The 13,263-nt window shown below is 47.6% G+C and overlaps 37 non-coding genes across 37 annotated transcripts; all 37 read right to left on the bottom strand.

Annotated features, from left to right (window-relative positions):
- Positions 1 to 417: 417 nt before the first annotated feature.
- On the bottom strand, positions 418 to 507 carry trnar-ucu (transfer RNA arginine (anticodon UCU)). The gene is given in 2 exon segments: positions 418 to 453; positions 471 to 507. It is a non-coding gene; the product is annotated as a tRNA-Arg (tRNA).
- Positions 508 to 690: 183 nt separating this feature from the next.
- Positions 691 to 764, bottom strand: trnat-ugu (transfer RNA threonine (anticodon UGU)). The gene has a single exon. It is a non-coding gene; the product is annotated as a tRNA-Thr (tRNA).
- Positions 765 to 947: 183 nt separating this feature from the next.
- trnat-ugu (transfer RNA threonine (anticodon UGU)) lies at positions 948 to 1,021 on the bottom strand. The gene has a single exon. It is a non-coding gene; the product is annotated as a tRNA-Thr (tRNA).
- A 173-nt stretch (positions 1,022 to 1,194) lies between these two features.
- On the bottom strand, positions 1,195 to 1,268 carry trnat-agu (transfer RNA threonine (anticodon AGU)). The gene has a single exon. It is a non-coding gene; the product is annotated as a tRNA-Thr (tRNA).
- Positions 1,269 to 1,704: 436 nt separating this feature from the next.
- Positions 1,705 to 1,794, bottom strand: trnar-ucu (transfer RNA arginine (anticodon UCU)). Its single transcript is given in 2 exon segments — positions 1,705 to 1,740; positions 1,758 to 1,794. It is a non-coding gene; the product is annotated as a tRNA-Arg (tRNA).
- Positions 1,795 to 1,977: 183 nt separating this feature from the next.
- trnat-ugu (transfer RNA threonine (anticodon UGU)) lies at positions 1,978 to 2,051 on the bottom strand. Its single transcript has one exon. It is a non-coding gene; the product is annotated as a tRNA-Thr (tRNA).
- A 173-nt stretch (positions 2,052 to 2,224) lies between these two features.
- Positions 2,225 to 2,298, bottom strand: trnat-cgu (transfer RNA threonine (anticodon CGU)). Its single transcript has one exon. It is a non-coding gene; the product is annotated as a tRNA-Thr (tRNA).
- Positions 2,299 to 2,733: 435 nt separating this feature from the next.
- trnar-ucu (transfer RNA arginine (anticodon UCU)) lies at positions 2,734 to 2,823 on the bottom strand. Its single transcript is given in 2 exon segments — positions 2,734 to 2,769; positions 2,787 to 2,823. It is a non-coding gene; the product is annotated as a tRNA-Arg (tRNA).
- Positions 2,824 to 3,005: 182 nt separating this feature from the next.
- trnat-ugu (transfer RNA threonine (anticodon UGU)) lies at positions 3,006 to 3,079 on the bottom strand. The gene has a single exon. It is a non-coding gene; the product is annotated as a tRNA-Thr (tRNA).
- Positions 3,080 to 3,252: 173 nt separating this feature from the next.
- trnat-agu (transfer RNA threonine (anticodon AGU)) lies at positions 3,253 to 3,326 on the bottom strand. Its single transcript has one exon. It is a non-coding gene; the product is annotated as a tRNA-Thr (tRNA).
- Positions 3,327 to 4,034: 708 nt separating this feature from the next.
- trnat-ugu (transfer RNA threonine (anticodon UGU)) lies at positions 4,035 to 4,108 on the bottom strand. Its single transcript has one exon. It is a non-coding gene; the product is annotated as a tRNA-Thr (tRNA).
- A 173-nt stretch (positions 4,109 to 4,281) lies between these two features.
- trnat-agu (transfer RNA threonine (anticodon AGU)) lies at positions 4,282 to 4,355 on the bottom strand. The gene has a single exon. It is a non-coding gene; the product is annotated as a tRNA-Thr (tRNA).
- Positions 4,356 to 4,792: 437 nt separating this feature from the next.
- On the bottom strand, positions 4,793 to 4,882 carry trnar-ucu (transfer RNA arginine (anticodon UCU)). The gene is given in 2 exon segments: positions 4,793 to 4,828; positions 4,846 to 4,882. It is a non-coding gene; the product is annotated as a tRNA-Arg (tRNA).
- Positions 4,883 to 5,065: 183 nt separating this feature from the next.
- Positions 5,066 to 5,139, bottom strand: trnat-ugu (transfer RNA threonine (anticodon UGU)). The gene has a single exon. It is a non-coding gene; the product is annotated as a tRNA-Thr (tRNA).
- Positions 5,140 to 5,322: 183 nt separating this feature from the next.
- On the bottom strand, positions 5,323 to 5,396 carry trnat-ugu (transfer RNA threonine (anticodon UGU)). Its single transcript has one exon. It is a non-coding gene; the product is annotated as a tRNA-Thr (tRNA).
- A 173-nt stretch (positions 5,397 to 5,569) lies between these two features.
- Positions 5,570 to 5,643, bottom strand: trnat-agu (transfer RNA threonine (anticodon AGU)). Its single transcript has one exon. It is a non-coding gene; the product is annotated as a tRNA-Thr (tRNA).
- Positions 5,644 to 6,079: 436 nt separating this feature from the next.
- trnar-ucu (transfer RNA arginine (anticodon UCU)) lies at positions 6,080 to 6,169 on the bottom strand. Its single transcript is given in 2 exon segments — positions 6,080 to 6,115; positions 6,133 to 6,169. It is a non-coding gene; the product is annotated as a tRNA-Arg (tRNA).
- Positions 6,170 to 6,352: 183 nt separating this feature from the next.
- trnat-ugu (transfer RNA threonine (anticodon UGU)) lies at positions 6,353 to 6,426 on the bottom strand. Its single transcript has one exon. It is a non-coding gene; the product is annotated as a tRNA-Thr (tRNA).
- A 173-nt stretch (positions 6,427 to 6,599) lies between these two features.
- On the bottom strand, positions 6,600 to 6,673 carry trnat-agu (transfer RNA threonine (anticodon AGU)). Its single transcript has one exon. It is a non-coding gene; the product is annotated as a tRNA-Thr (tRNA).
- Positions 6,674 to 7,109: 436 nt separating this feature from the next.
- On the bottom strand, positions 7,110 to 7,199 carry trnar-ucu (transfer RNA arginine (anticodon UCU)). The gene is given in 2 exon segments: positions 7,110 to 7,145; positions 7,163 to 7,199. It is a non-coding gene; the product is annotated as a tRNA-Arg (tRNA).
- Positions 7,200 to 7,382: 183 nt separating this feature from the next.
- trnat-ugu (transfer RNA threonine (anticodon UGU)) lies at positions 7,383 to 7,456 on the bottom strand. Its single transcript has one exon. It is a non-coding gene; the product is annotated as a tRNA-Thr (tRNA).
- A 183-nt stretch (positions 7,457 to 7,639) lies between these two features.
- trnat-ugu (transfer RNA threonine (anticodon UGU)) lies at positions 7,640 to 7,713 on the bottom strand. The gene has a single exon. It is a non-coding gene; the product is annotated as a tRNA-Thr (tRNA).
- A 173-nt stretch (positions 7,714 to 7,886) lies between these two features.
- Positions 7,887 to 7,960, bottom strand: trnat-agu (transfer RNA threonine (anticodon AGU)). The gene has a single exon. It is a non-coding gene; the product is annotated as a tRNA-Thr (tRNA).
- Positions 7,961 to 8,396: 436 nt separating this feature from the next.
- trnar-ucu (transfer RNA arginine (anticodon UCU)) lies at positions 8,397 to 8,486 on the bottom strand. The gene is given in 2 exon segments: positions 8,397 to 8,432; positions 8,450 to 8,486. It is a non-coding gene; the product is annotated as a tRNA-Arg (tRNA).
- A 183-nt stretch (positions 8,487 to 8,669) lies between these two features.
- trnat-ugu (transfer RNA threonine (anticodon UGU)) lies at positions 8,670 to 8,743 on the bottom strand. The gene has a single exon. It is a non-coding gene; the product is annotated as a tRNA-Thr (tRNA).
- A 173-nt stretch (positions 8,744 to 8,916) lies between these two features.
- Positions 8,917 to 8,990, bottom strand: trnat-cgu (transfer RNA threonine (anticodon CGU)). Its single transcript has one exon. It is a non-coding gene; the product is annotated as a tRNA-Thr (tRNA).
- Positions 8,991 to 9,425: 435 nt separating this feature from the next.
- On the bottom strand, positions 9,426 to 9,515 carry trnar-ucu (transfer RNA arginine (anticodon UCU)). The gene is given in 2 exon segments: positions 9,426 to 9,461; positions 9,479 to 9,515. It is a non-coding gene; the product is annotated as a tRNA-Arg (tRNA).
- Positions 9,516 to 9,697: 182 nt separating this feature from the next.
- trnat-ugu (transfer RNA threonine (anticodon UGU)) lies at positions 9,698 to 9,771 on the bottom strand. Its single transcript has one exon. It is a non-coding gene; the product is annotated as a tRNA-Thr (tRNA).
- A 173-nt stretch (positions 9,772 to 9,944) lies between these two features.
- On the bottom strand, positions 9,945 to 10,018 carry trnat-agu (transfer RNA threonine (anticodon AGU)). Its single transcript has one exon. It is a non-coding gene; the product is annotated as a tRNA-Thr (tRNA).
- A 708-nt stretch (positions 10,019 to 10,726) lies between these two features.
- On the bottom strand, positions 10,727 to 10,800 carry trnat-ugu (transfer RNA threonine (anticodon UGU)). The gene has a single exon. It is a non-coding gene; the product is annotated as a tRNA-Thr (tRNA).
- A 173-nt stretch (positions 10,801 to 10,973) lies between these two features.
- On the bottom strand, positions 10,974 to 11,047 carry trnat-agu (transfer RNA threonine (anticodon AGU)). Its single transcript has one exon. It is a non-coding gene; the product is annotated as a tRNA-Thr (tRNA).
- A 436-nt stretch (positions 11,048 to 11,483) lies between these two features.
- trnar-ucu (transfer RNA arginine (anticodon UCU)) lies at positions 11,484 to 11,573 on the bottom strand. Its single transcript is given in 2 exon segments — positions 11,484 to 11,519; positions 11,537 to 11,573. It is a non-coding gene; the product is annotated as a tRNA-Arg (tRNA).
- Positions 11,574 to 11,756: 183 nt separating this feature from the next.
- On the bottom strand, positions 11,757 to 11,830 carry trnat-ugu (transfer RNA threonine (anticodon UGU)). The gene has a single exon. It is a non-coding gene; the product is annotated as a tRNA-Thr (tRNA).
- Positions 11,831 to 12,003: 173 nt separating this feature from the next.
- Positions 12,004 to 12,077, bottom strand: trnat-cgu (transfer RNA threonine (anticodon CGU)). The gene has a single exon. It is a non-coding gene; the product is annotated as a tRNA-Thr (tRNA).
- Positions 12,078 to 12,512: 435 nt separating this feature from the next.
- trnar-ucu (transfer RNA arginine (anticodon UCU)) lies at positions 12,513 to 12,602 on the bottom strand. The gene is given in 2 exon segments: positions 12,513 to 12,548; positions 12,566 to 12,602. It is a non-coding gene; the product is annotated as a tRNA-Arg (tRNA).
- Positions 12,603 to 12,784: 182 nt separating this feature from the next.
- Positions 12,785 to 12,858, bottom strand: trnat-ugu (transfer RNA threonine (anticodon UGU)). Its single transcript has one exon. It is a non-coding gene; the product is annotated as a tRNA-Thr (tRNA).
- A 173-nt stretch (positions 12,859 to 13,031) lies between these two features.
- trnat-agu (transfer RNA threonine (anticodon AGU)) lies at positions 13,032 to 13,105 on the bottom strand. The gene has a single exon. It is a non-coding gene; the product is annotated as a tRNA-Thr (tRNA).
- Positions 13,106 to 13,263: the final 158 nt, after the last annotated feature.

Here is a 13,263-nt window from a genome sequence, read left to right as displayed (position 1 = left end):
AAAGATGCAAATCGTGGACCAGGCCTTGGACAGCATAAACTAGTTTGTTGACAACTGCGTGGGGGGTGGCCAGCCAGCCTCTGTGATTATTGGCCAACCATGTTCAGCTGGACTCCTAGAACCCACATCAAACATGTTTATGGAGCTCCATTCACAAGAGCTGCAAAGACCATCTAAGCAGCGGGAAGAGAAAGGAAGTCTGGCACCACTCTGTGGTGACTGCCAGTCCTTGTGTGCAAGAGCCAAGAGGTTTTGGTAAGCAAATGTAGTAGTAAACAAAACAGACAACATTTTGAAGCCTTTCAACTACATTGACATTATTTGAAATGAACACGTTGAGAACAAGAGGCCTCAAAAGCTTTCTGTTAACTGAGGGCAACACTGTACAGTATGGGGTTGACAAAAGGGCTAAAGGTACGACTCTGGTGGGACTCGAACCCACAACCTTTGAATGTCCTCATTTTGCAATCTAGAAGTCCAATGCACTATCCATTGCGCCACAGAGCCCACATGATTATGTGGTTGGGCCACTTGATGGTTTTTCATCTGGGCATTTCCAACACTGTAATGCTTTTCACTCTTCGGGCAGAAAAGACAGGTGCTCTAGCCTCTGCACAAATTTAAACTGGATTCAAGGTCTCAAGGCTCTCTGTCCAAGAACAATCCCAAAGAGCAAAGTCAGCTGGATAGAGGCACCGCTGGGATTCGAACACAGGATCTCCTGTTTACAAGACAGGCGCTTTGACCAACTAAGCCACGGCGCCTTGATGCTATGATTTGTTATCTTGGGACACTGTCCTTCAACTGGGCATTTCCAACACTGTAATGCTTTTCACTCTGCGGGCAGAAAAGACAGGTGCTCTAGCCTCTGCACAATTTAAACTGGATTCAAGGTCTCAAGGCTCTCTGTCCAAGAACAATCCCAAAGAGCAAAGTTAGCTGGACAGAGGCACCGCTGGGATTCGAACCCAGGATCTCCTGTTTACAAGACAGGCGCTTTGACCAACTAAGCCACGGCGCCTTGATGCTGTGATTTGTTATCTTGGGACACTGTCCTTCAACAACAGCTCGGGGATGGTTTGCAAGTGGAAGCAATTGCAAAGGAAGCCTCAGTTTCACCGTTTGTGGTCAGTTCTCAGAAAAGCAAAGAATTGCGAGGTTTCAAGGCCTTGCGAAACAGAAGGGCACAGTCAAAGGCACCGCTGGGATTCGAACCCAGGATCTCCTGTTTACTAGACAGGCGCTTTAACCAACTACGCCACAGCGCCTGCCAGCCTGTGCACAAAAAAAGATGCAAATCGTGGACAAGGCCTTGGACAGCATAAACTAGTTTGTTGACAATTGCGTGGGGGGTGGCCAGCCAGCCTCTGTGATTATTGGCCAACCATGTTCAGCTGGACTCCTAGAACCCACATCAAACATGTTTATGGAGCTCCATTCACAAGAGCTGCAAAGACCATCTAAGCAGCGGGAAGAGAAAGGAAGTCTGGCACCACTCTGTGGTGACTGCCAGTCCTTGTGTGCAAGAGCCAAGAGGTTTTGGTAAGCAAATGTAGTAGTAAACAAAACAGACAACATTTTGAAGCCTTTCAACTACATTGACATTATTTGAAATGAACACGTTGAGAACAAGAGGCCTCAAAAGCTTTCTGTTAACTGAGGGCAACACTGTACAGTATGGGGTTGACAAAAGGGCTAAAGGTACGACTCTGGTGGGACTCGAACCCACAACCTTTGAATGTCCTCATTTTGCAATCTAGAAGTCCAATGCACTATCCATTGCGCCACAGAGCCCACATGATTATGTGGTTGGGCCACTTGATGGTTTTTCATCTGGGCATTTCCAACACTGTAATGCTTTTCACTCTTCGGGCAGAAAAGACAGGTGCTCTAGCCTCTGCACAAATTTAAACTGGATTCAAGGTCTCAAGGCTCTCTGTCCAAGAACAATCCCAAAGAACAAAGTCAGCTGGATAGAGGCACCGCTGGGATTCGAACACAGGATCTCCTGTTTACAAGACAGGCGCTTTGACCAACTAAGCCACGGCGCCTTGATGCTATGATTTGTTATCTTGGGACACTGTCCTTCAACAACAGCTCAGGGATGGTTTGCAAGTGGAAACAATTGCAAAGGAAGCCTCAGTTTCACAGTTTGTGGTCAGTTCTCAGAAAAGCAAAGAATTGCGAGGGTTCAAGGCCTTGCGAAACAGAAGGGCACAGTCAAAGGCACCGCTGGGATTCGAACCCAGGATCTCCTGTTTACGAGACAGGCGCTTTAACCAACTAAGCCACAGCGCCTGCCAGCATTTGCACAAAAAAGATGCAAATCGTGGACCAGGCCTTGGACAGCATAAACTAGTTTGTTGACAACTGCGTGGGGGGTGGCCAGCCAGCCTCTGTGATTATTGGCCAACCATGTTCAGCTGGACTCCTAGAACCCACATCAAACATGTTTATGGAGCTCCATTCACAAGAGCTACAAAGACCATCTAAGCAGCGGGAAGAGAAAGGAAGTCTGGCACCACTCTGTGGTGACTGCCAGTCCTTGTGTGCAAGAGCCAAGAGGTTTTGGTAAGCAAATGTAGTAGTAAACAAAACAGACAACATTTTGAAGCCTTTCAACTACATTGACATTATTTGAAATGAACACGTTGAGAACAAGAGGCCTCAAAAGCTTTCTGTTAACTGAGGGCAACACTGTACAGTATGGGGTTGACAAAAGGGCTAAAGGTACGACTCTGGTGGGACTCGAACCCACAACCTTTGAATGTCCTCATTTTGCAATCTAGAAGTCCAATGCGCTATCCATTGCGCCACAGAGCCCACATGATTATGTGGTTGGGCCACTTGATGGTTTTTCATCTGGGCATTTCCAACACTGTAATGCTTTTCACTCTGCGGGCAGAAAAGACAGGTGCTCTAGCCTCTGCACAATTTAAACTGGATTCAAGGTCTCAAGGCTCTCTGTCCAAGAACAATCCCAAAGAGCAAAGTTAGCTGGATAGAGGCACCGCTGGGATTCGAACCCAGGATCTCCTGTTTACAAGACAGGCGCTTTGACCAACTAAGCCACGGCGCCTTGATGCTATGATTTGTTATCTTGGGACACTGTCCTTCAACAACAGCTCAGGGATGGTTTGCAAGTGGAAGCAATTGCAAAGGAAGCCTCAGTTTCACCGTTTGTGGTCAGTTCTCAGAAAAGCAAAGAATTGCGAGGGTTCAAGGCCTTGCGAAACAGAAGGGCACAGTCAAAGGCACCGCTGGGATTCGAACCCAGGATCTCCTGTTTACTAGACAGGCGCTTTAACCAACTAAGCCACAGCGCCTGCCAGCCTGTGCACAAAAAAAGATGCAAATCGTGGACCAGGCCTTGGACAGCATAAACTAGTTTGTTGACAACTGCGTGGGGGGTGGCCAGCCAGCCTCTGTGATTATTGGCCAACCATGTTCAGCTGGACTCCTAGAACCCACATCAAACATGTTTATGGAGCTCCATTCACAAGAGCTGCAAAGACCATCTAAGCAGCGGGAAGAGAAAGGAAGTCTGGCACCACTCTGTGGTGACTGCCAGTCCTTGTGTGCAAGAGCCAAGAGGTTTTGGTAAGCAAATGTAGTAGTAAACAAAACAGACAACATTTTGAAGCCTTTCAACTACATTGACATTATTTGAAATGAACACGTTGAGAACAAGAGGCCTCAAAAGCTTTCTGTTAACTGAGGGCAACACTGTACAGTATGGGGTTGACAAAAGGGCTAAAGGTACGGCTCTGTTTGGACTCGAACCCACAACCTTTGAATATCCTCATTTTGCAATCTAGAAGTCCAATGCGCTATCCATTGCGCCACAGAGCCCACATGATTATGTGGTTGGGCCACTTGATGGTTTTTCATCTGGGCATTTCCAACACTGTAATGCTTTTCACTCTGCGGGCAGAAAAGACAGGTGCTCTAGCCTCTGCACAATTTAAACTGGATTCAAGGTCTCAAGGCTCTCTGTCCAAGAACAATCCCAAAGAGCAAAGTTAGCTGGATAGAGGCACCGCTGGGATTCGAACCCAGGATCTCCTGTTTACAAGACAGGCGCTTTGACCAACTAAGCCACGGCGCCTTGATGCTATGATTTGTTATCTTGGGACACTGTCCTTCAACAACAGCTCGGGGATGGTTTGCAAGTGGAAGCAATTGCAAAGGAAGCCTCAGTTTCACCGTTTGTGGTCAGTTCTCAGAAAAGCAAAGAATTGCGAGGGTTCAAGGCCTTGCGAAACAGAAGGGCACAGTCAAAGGCACCGCTGGGATTCGAACCCAGGATCTCCTGTTTACTAGACAGGCGCTTTAACCAACTAAGCCACAGCGCCTGCCAGCCTGTGCACAAAAAAAAGATGCAAATCGTGGACCAGGCCTTGGACAGCATAAACTAGTTTGTTGACAACTGCGTGGGGGGTGGCCAGCCAGCCTCTGTGATTATTGGCCAACCATGTTCAGCTGGACTCCTAGAACCCACATCAAACATGTTTATGAAGCTCCATTCACAAGAGCTGCAAAGACCATCTAAGCAGCGGGAAGAGAAAGGAAGTCTGGCACCACTCTGTGGTGACTGCCAGTCCTTGTGTGCAAGAGCCAAGAGGTTTTGGTAAGCAAATGTAGTAGTAAACAAAACAGACAACATTTTGAAGCCTTTCAACTACATTGACATTATTTGAAATGAACACGTTGAGAACAAGAGGCCTCAAAAGCTTTCTGTTAACTGAGGGCAACACTGTACAGTATGGGGTTGACAAAAGGGCTAAAGGTACGACTCTGGTGGGACTCGAACCCACAACCTTTGAATGTCCTCATTTTGCAATCTAGAAGTCCAATGCACTATCCATTGCGCCACAGAGCCCACATGATTATGTGGTTGGGCCACTTGATGGTTTTTCATCTGGGCATTTCCAACACTGTAATGCTTTTCACTCTTCGGGCAGAAAAGACAGGTGCTCTAGCCTCTGCACAAATTTAAACTGGATTCAAGGTCTCAAGGCTCTCTGTCCAAGAACAATCCCAAAGAGCAAAGTCAGCTGGATAGAGGCACCGCTGGGATTCGAACACAGGATCTCCTGTTTACAAGACAGGCGCTTTGACCAACTAAGCCACGGCGCCTTGATGCTATGATTTGTTATCTTGGGACACTGTCCTTCAACTGGGCATTTCCAACACTGTAATGCTTTTCACTCTGCGGGCAGAAAAGACAGGTGCTCTAGCCTCTGCACAATTTAAACTGGATTCAAGGTCTCAAGGCTCTCTGTCCAAGAACAATCCCAAAGAGCAAAGTTAGCTGGACAGAGGCACCGCTGGGATTCGAACCCAGGATCTCCTGTTTACAAGACAGGCGCTTTGACCAACTAAGCCACGGCGCCTTGATGCTGTGATTTGTTATCTTGGGACACTGTCCTTCAACAACAGCTCGGGGATGGTTTGCAAGTGGAAGCAATTGCAAAGGAAGCCTCAGTTTCACCGTTTGTGGTCAGTTCTCAGAAAAGCAAAGAATTGCGAGGGTTCAAGGCCTTGCGAAACAGAAGGGCACAGTCAAAGGCACCGCTGGGATTCGAACCCAGGATCTCCTGTTTACTAGACAGGCGCTTTAACCAACTACGCCACAGCGCCTGCCAGCCTGTGCACAAAAAAAGATGCAAATCGTGGACAAGGCCTTGGACAGCATAAACTAGTTTGTTGACAATTGCGTGGGGGGTGGCCAGCCAGCCTCTGTGATTATTGGCCAACCATGTTCAGCTGGACTCCTAGAACCCACATCAAACATGTTTATGGAGCTCCATTCACAAGAGCTGCAAAGACCATCTAAGCAGCGGGAAGAGAAAGGAAGTCTGGCACCACTCTGTGGTGACTGCCAGTCCTTGTGTGCAAGAGCCAAGAGGTTTTGGTAAGCAAATGTAGTAGTAAACAAAACAGACAACATTTTGAAGCCTTTCAACTACATTGACATTATTTGAAATGAACACGTTGAGAACAAGAGGCCTCAAAAGCTTTCTGTTAACTGAGGGCAACACTGTACAGTATGGGGTTGACAAAAGGGCTAAAGGTACGACTCTGGTGGGACTCGAACCCACAACCTTTGAATGTCCTCATTTTGCAATCTAGAAGTCCAATGCACTATCCATTGCGCCACAGAGCCCACATGATTATGTGGTTGGGCCACTTGATGGTTTTTCATCTGGGCATTTCCAACACTGTAATGCTTTTCACTCTTCGGGCAGAAAAGACAGGTGCTCTAGCCTCTGCACAAATTTAAACTGGATTCAAGGTCTCAAGGCTCTCTGTCCAAGAACAATCCCAAAGAGCAAAGTCAGCTGGATAGAGGCACCGCTGGGATTCGAACACAGGATCTCCTGTTTACAAGACAGGCACTTTGACCAACTAAGCCACGGCGCCTTGATGCTATGATTTGTTATCTTGGGACACTGTCCTTCAACAACAGCTCAGGGATGGTTTGCAAGTGGAAACAATTGCAAAGGAAGCCTCAGTTTCACAGTTTGTGGTCAGTTCTCAGAAAAGCAAAGAATTGCGAGGGTTCAAGGCCTTGCGAAACAGAAGGGCACAGTCAAAGGCACCGCTGGGATTCGAACCCAGGATCTCCTGTTTACTAGACAGGCGCTTTAACCAACTAAGCCACAGCGCCTGCCAGCCTGTGCACAAAAAAAGATGCAAATCGTGGACCAGGCCTTGGACAGCATAAACTAGTTTGTTGACAACTGCGTGGGGGGTGGCCAGCCAGCCTCTGTGATTATTGGCCAACCATGTTCAGCTGGACTCCTAGAACCCACATCAAACATGTTTATGAAGCTCCATTCACAAGAGCTGCAAAGACCATCTAAGCAGCGGGAAGAGAAAGGAAGTCTGGCACCACTCTGTGGTGACTGCCAGTCCTTGTGTGCAAGAGCCAAGAGGTTTTGGTAAGCAAATGTAGTAGTAAACAAAACAGACAACATTTTGAAGCCTTTCAACTACATTGACATTATTTGAAATGAACACGTTGAGAACAAGAGGCCTCAAAAGCTTTCTGTTAACTGAGGGCAACACTGTACAGTATGGGGTTGACAAAAGGGCTAAAGGTACGACTCTGGTGGGACTCGAACCCACAACCTTTGAATGTCCTCATTTTGCAATCTAGAAGTCCAATGCACTATCCATTGCGCCACAGAGCCCACATGATTATGTGGTTGGGCCACTTGATGGTTTTTCATCTGGGCATTTCCAACACTGTAATGCTTTTCACTCTTCGGGCAGAAAAGACAGGTGCTCTAGCCTCTGCACAAATTTAAACTGGATTCAAGGTCTCAAGGCTCTCTGTCCAAGAACAATCCCAAAGAGCAAAGTCAGCTGGATAGAGGCACCGCTGGGATTCGAACACAGGATCTCCTGTTTACAAGACAGGCGCTTTGACCAACTAAGCCACGGCGCCTTGATGCTATGATTTGTTATCTTGGGACACTGTCCTTCAACTGGGCATTTCCAACACTGTAATGCTTTTCACTCTGCGGGCAGAAAAGACAGGTGCTCTAGCCTCTGCACAATTTAAACTGGATTCAAGGTCTCAAGGCTCTCTGTCCAAGAACAATCCCAAAGAGCAAAGTTAGCTGGACAGAGGCACCGCTGGGATTCGAACCCAGGATCTCCTGTTTACAAGACAGGCGCTTTGACCAACTAAGCCACGGCGCCTTGATGCTGTGATTTGTTATCTTGGGACACTGTCCTTCAACAACAGCTCGGGGATGGTTTGCAAGTGGAAGCAATTGCAAAGGAAGCCTCAGTTTCACCGTTTGTGGTCAGTTCTCAGAAAAGCAAAGAATTGCGAGGGTTCAAGGCCTTGCGAAACAGAAGGGCACAGTCAAAGGCACCGCTGGGATTCGAACCCAGGATCTCCTGTTTACTAGACAGGCGCTTTAACCAACTACGCCACAGCGCCTGCCAGCCTGTGCACAAAAAAAGATGCAAATCGTGGACAAGGCCTTGGACAGCATAAACTAGTTTGTTGACAATTGCGTGGGGGGTGGCCAGCCAGCCTCTGTGATTATTGGCCAACCATGTTCAGCTGGACTCCTAGAACCCACATCAAACATGTTTATGGAGCTCCATTCACAAGAGCTGCAAAGACCATCTAAGCAGCGGGAAGAGAAAGGAAGTCTGGCACCACTCTGTGGTGACTGCCAGTCCTTGTGTGCAAGAGCCAAGAGGTTTTGGTAAGCAAATGTAGTAGTAAACAAAACAGACAACATTTTGAAGCCTTTCAACTACATTGACATTATTTGAAATGAACACGTTGAGAACAAGAGGCCTCAAAAGCTTTCTGTTAACTGAGGGCAACACTGTACAGTATGGGGTTGACAAAAGGGCTAAAGGTACGACTCTGGTGGGACTCGAACCCACAACCTTTGAATGTCCTCATTTTGCAATCTAGAAGTCCAATGCACTATCCATTGCGCCACAGAGCCCACATGATTATGTGGTTGGGCCACTTGATGGTTTTTCATCTGGGCATTTCCAACACTGTAATGCTTTTCACTCTTCGGGCAGAAAAGACAGGTGCTCTAGCCTCTGCACAAATTTAAACTGGATTCAAGGTCTCAAGGCTCTCTGTCCAAGAACAATCCCAAAGAGCAAAGTCAGCTGGATAGAGGCACCGCTGGGATTCGAACACAGGATCTCCTGTTTACAAGACAGGCGCTTTGACCAACTAAGCCACGGCGCCTTGATGCTATGATTTGTTATCTTGGGACACTGTCCTTCAACAACAGCTCAGGGATGGTTTGCAAGTGGAAACAATTGCAAAGGAAGCCTCAGTTTCACAGTTTGTGGTCAGTTCTCAGAAAAGCAAAGAATTGCGAGGGTTCAAGGCCTTGCGAAACAGAAGGGCACAGTCAAAGGCACCGCTGGGATTCGAACCCAGGATCTCCTGTTTACGAGACAGGCGCTTTAACCAACTAAGCCACAGCGCCTGCCAGCATGTGCACAAAAAAGATGCAAATCGTGGACCAGGCCTTGGACAGCATAAACTAGTTTGTTGACAACTGCGTGGGGGGTGGCCAGCCAGCCTCTGTGATTATTGGCCAACCATGTTCAGCTGGACTCCTAGAACCCACATCAAACATGTTTATGGAGCTCCATTCACAAGAGCTACAAAGACCATCTAAGCAGCGGGAAGAGAAAGGAAGTCTGGCACCACTCTGTGGTGACTGCCAGTCCTTGTGTGCAAGAGCCAAGAGGTTTTGGTAAGCAAATGTAGTAGTAAACAAAACAGACAACATTTTGAAGCCTTTCAACTACATTGACATTATTTGAAATGAACACGTTGAGAACAAGAGGCCTCAAAAGCTTTCTGTTAACTGAGGGCAACACTGTACAGTATGGGGTTGACAAAAGGGCTAAAGGTACGACTCTGGTGGGACTCGAACCCACAACCTTTGAATGTCCTCATTTTGCAATCTAGAAGTCCAATGCGCTATCCATTGCGCCACAGAGCCCACATGCTTATGTGGTTGGGCCACTTGATGGTTTTTCATCTGGGCATTTCCAACACTGTAATGCTTTTCACTCTGCGGGCAGAAAAGACAGGTGCTCTAGCCTCTGCACAATTTAAACTGGATTCAAGGTCTCAAGGCTCTCTGTCCAAGAACAATCCCAAAGAGCAAAGTTAGCTGGATAGAGGCACCGCTGGGATTCGAACCCAGGATCTCCTGTTTACAAGACAGGCGCTTTGACCAACTAAGCCACGGCGCCTTGATGCTATGATTTGTTATCTTGGGACACTGTCCTTCAACAACAGCTCAGGGATGGTTTGCAAGTGGAAGCAATTGCAAAGGAAGCCTCAGTTTCACCGTTTGTGGTCAGTTCTCAGAAAAGCAAAGAATTGCGAGGGTTCAAGGCCTTGCGAAACAGAAGGGCACAGTCAAAGGCACCGCTGGGATTCGAACCCAGGATCTCCTGTTTACTAGACAGGCGCTTTAACCAACTAAGCCACAGCGCCTGCCAGCCTGTGCACAAAAAAAGATGCAAATCGTGGACCAGGCCTTGGACAGCATAAACTAGTTTGTTGACAACTGCGTGGGGGGTGGCCAGCCAGCCTCTGTGATTATTGGCCAACCATGTTCAGCTGGACTCCTAGAACCCACATCAAACATGTTTATGGAGCTCCATTCACAAGAGCTGCAAAGACCATCTAAGCAGCGGGAAGAGAAAGGAAGTCTGGCACCACTCTGTGGTGACTGCCAGTCCTTGTGTGCAAGAGCCAAGAGGTTTTGGTAAGCAAATGTAGTAGTAAACAAAACAGACAACATTTTGAAGCCTTTCAACTACATTGACATTATTTGAAATGAACACGTTGAGAACAAGAGGCCTCAAAAGCTTTCTGTTAACTGAGGGCAACACTGTACAGTATGGGGTTGACAAAAGGGCTAAAGGTACGGCTCTGTTTGGACTCGAACCCACAACCTTTGAATATCCTCATTTTGCAATCTAGAAGTCCAATGCGCTATCCATTGCGCCACAGAGCCCACATGATTATGTGGTTGGGCCACTTGATGGTTTTTCATCTGGGCATTTCCAACACTGTAATGCTTTTCACTCTGCGGGCAGAAAAGACAGGTGCTCTAGCCTCTGCACAATTTAAACTGGATTCAAGGTCTCAAGGCTCTCTGTCCAAGAACAATCCCAAAGAGCAAAGTTAGCTGGACAGAGGCACCGCTGGGATTCGAACCCAGGATCTCCTGTTTACAAGACAGGCGCTTTGACCAACTAAGCCACGGCGCCTTGATGCTGTGATTTGTTATCTTGGGACACTGTCCTTCAACAACAGCTCGGGGATGGTTTGCAAGTGGAAGCAATTGCAAAGGAAGCCTCAGTTTCACCGTTTGTGGTCAGTTCTCAGAAAAGCAAAGAATTGCGAGGGTTCAAGGCCTTGCGAAACAGAAGGGCACAGTCAAAGGCACCGCTGGGATTCGAACCCAGGATCTCCTGTTTACTAGACAGGCGCTTTAACCAACTACGCCACAGCGCCTGCCAGCCTGTGCACAAAAAAAGATGCAAATCGTGGACAAGGCCTTGGACAGCATAAACTAGTTTGTTGACAATTGCGTGGGGGGTGGCCAGCCAGCCTCTGTGATTATTGGCCAACCATGTTCAGCTGGACTCCTAGAACCCACATCAAACATGTTTATGGAGCTCCATTCACAAGAGCTGCAAAGACCATCTAAGCAGCGGGAAGAGAAAGGAAGTCTGGCACCACTCTGTGGTGACTGCCAGTCCTTGTGTGCAAGAGCCAAGAGGTTTTGGTAAGCAAATGTAGTAGTAAACAAAACAGACAACATTTTGAAGCCTTTCAACTACATTGACATTATTTGAAATGAACACGTTGAGAACAAGAGGCCTCAAAAGCTTTCTGTTAACTGAGGGCAACACTGTACAGTATGGGGTTGACAAAAGGGCTAAAGGTACGACTCTGGTGGGACTCGAACCCACAACCTTTGAATGTCCTCATTTTGCAATCTAGAAGTCCAATGCACTATCCATTGCGCCACAGAGCCCACATGATTATGTGGTTGGGCCACTTGATGGTTTTTCATCTGGGCATTTCCAACACTGTAATGCTTTTCACTCTTCGGGCAGAAAAGACAGGTGCTCTAGCCTCTGCACAAATTTAAACTGGATTCAAGGTCTCAAGGCTCTCTGTCCAAGAACAATCCCAAAGAGCAAAGTCAGCTGGATAGAGGCACCGCTGGGATTCGAACACAGGATCTCCTGTTTACAAGACAGGCGCTTTGACCAACTAAGCCACGGCGCCTTGATGCTATGATTTGTTATCTTGGGACACTGTCCTTCAACAACAGCTCAGGGATGGTTTGCAAGTGGAAACAATTGCAAAGGAAGCCTCAGTTTCACAGTTTGTGGTCAGTTCTCAGAAAAGCAAAGAATTGCGAGGGTTCAAGGCCTTGCGAAACAGAAGGGCACAGTCAAAGGCACCGCTGGGATTCGAACCCAGGATCTCCTGTTTACGAGACAGGCGCTTTAACCAACTAAGCCACAGCGCCTGCCAGCATTTGCACAAAAAAGATGCAAATCGTGGACCAGGCCTTGGACAGCATAAACTAGTTTGTTGACAACTGCGTGGGGGGTGGCCAGCCAGCCTCTGTGATTATTGGCCAACCATGTTCAGCTGGACTCCTAGAACCCACATCAAACATGTTTATGGAGCTCCATTCACAAGAGCTACAAAGACCATCTAAGCAGCGGGAAGAGAAAGGAAGTCTGGCACCACTCTGTGGTGACTGCCAGTCCTTGTGTGCAAGAGCCAAGAGGTTTTGGTAAGCAAATGTAGTAGTAAACAAAACAGACAACATTTTGAAGCCTTTCAACTACATTGACATTATTTGAAATGAACACGTTGAGAACAAGAGGCCTCAAAAGCTTTCTGTTAACTGAGGGCAACACTGTACAGTATGGGGTTGACAAAAGGGCTAAAGGTACGACTCTGGTGGGACTCGAACCCACAACCTTTGAATGTCCTCATTTTGCAATCTAGAAGTCCAATGCGCTATCCATTGCGCCACAGAGCCCACATGATTATGTGGTTGGGCCACTTGATGGTTTTTCATCTGGGCATTTCCAACACTGTAATGCTTTTCACTCTGCGGGCAGAAAAGACAGGTGCTCTAGCCTCTGCACAATTTAAACTGGATTCAAGGTCTCAAGGCTCTCTGTCCAAGAACAATCCCAAAGAGCAAAGTTAGCTGGATAGAGGCACCGCTGGGATTCGAACCCAGGATCTCCTGTTTACAAGACAGGCGCTTTGACCAACTAAGCCACGGCGCCTTGATGCTATGATTTGTTATCTTGGGACACTGTCCTTCAACAACAGCTCAGGGATGGTTTGCAAGTGGAAGCAATTGCAAAGGAAGCCTCAGTTTCACCGTTTGTGGTCAGTTCTCAGAAAAGCAAAGAATTGCGAGGGTTCAAGGCCTTGCGAAACAGAAGGGCACAGTCAAAGGCACCGCTGGGATTCGAACCCAGGATCTCCTGTTTACTAGACAGGCGCTTTAACCAACTAAGCCACAGCGCCTGCCAGCCTGTGCACAAAAAAAGATGCAAATCGTGGACCAGGCCTTGGACAGCATAAACTAGTTTGTTGACAACTGCGTGGGGGGTGGCCAGCCAGCCTCTGTGATTATTGGCCAACCATGTTCAGCTGGACTCCTAGAACCCACATCAAACATGTTT

This window comes from Pimephales promelas, chromosome 16, assembly GCF_988280905.1.
Source record: "Pimephales promelas chromosome 16, fPimPro1.hap1.1, whole genome shotgun sequence".
Taxonomy (NCBI): Eukaryota; Metazoa; Chordata; class Actinopteri; order Cypriniformes; family Leuciscidae; genus Pimephales; species Pimephales promelas.
The sequence above is the reverse complement of the archived record's forward strand: the minus strand, read 5'-3'. Positions and strand labels throughout refer to the sequence as shown.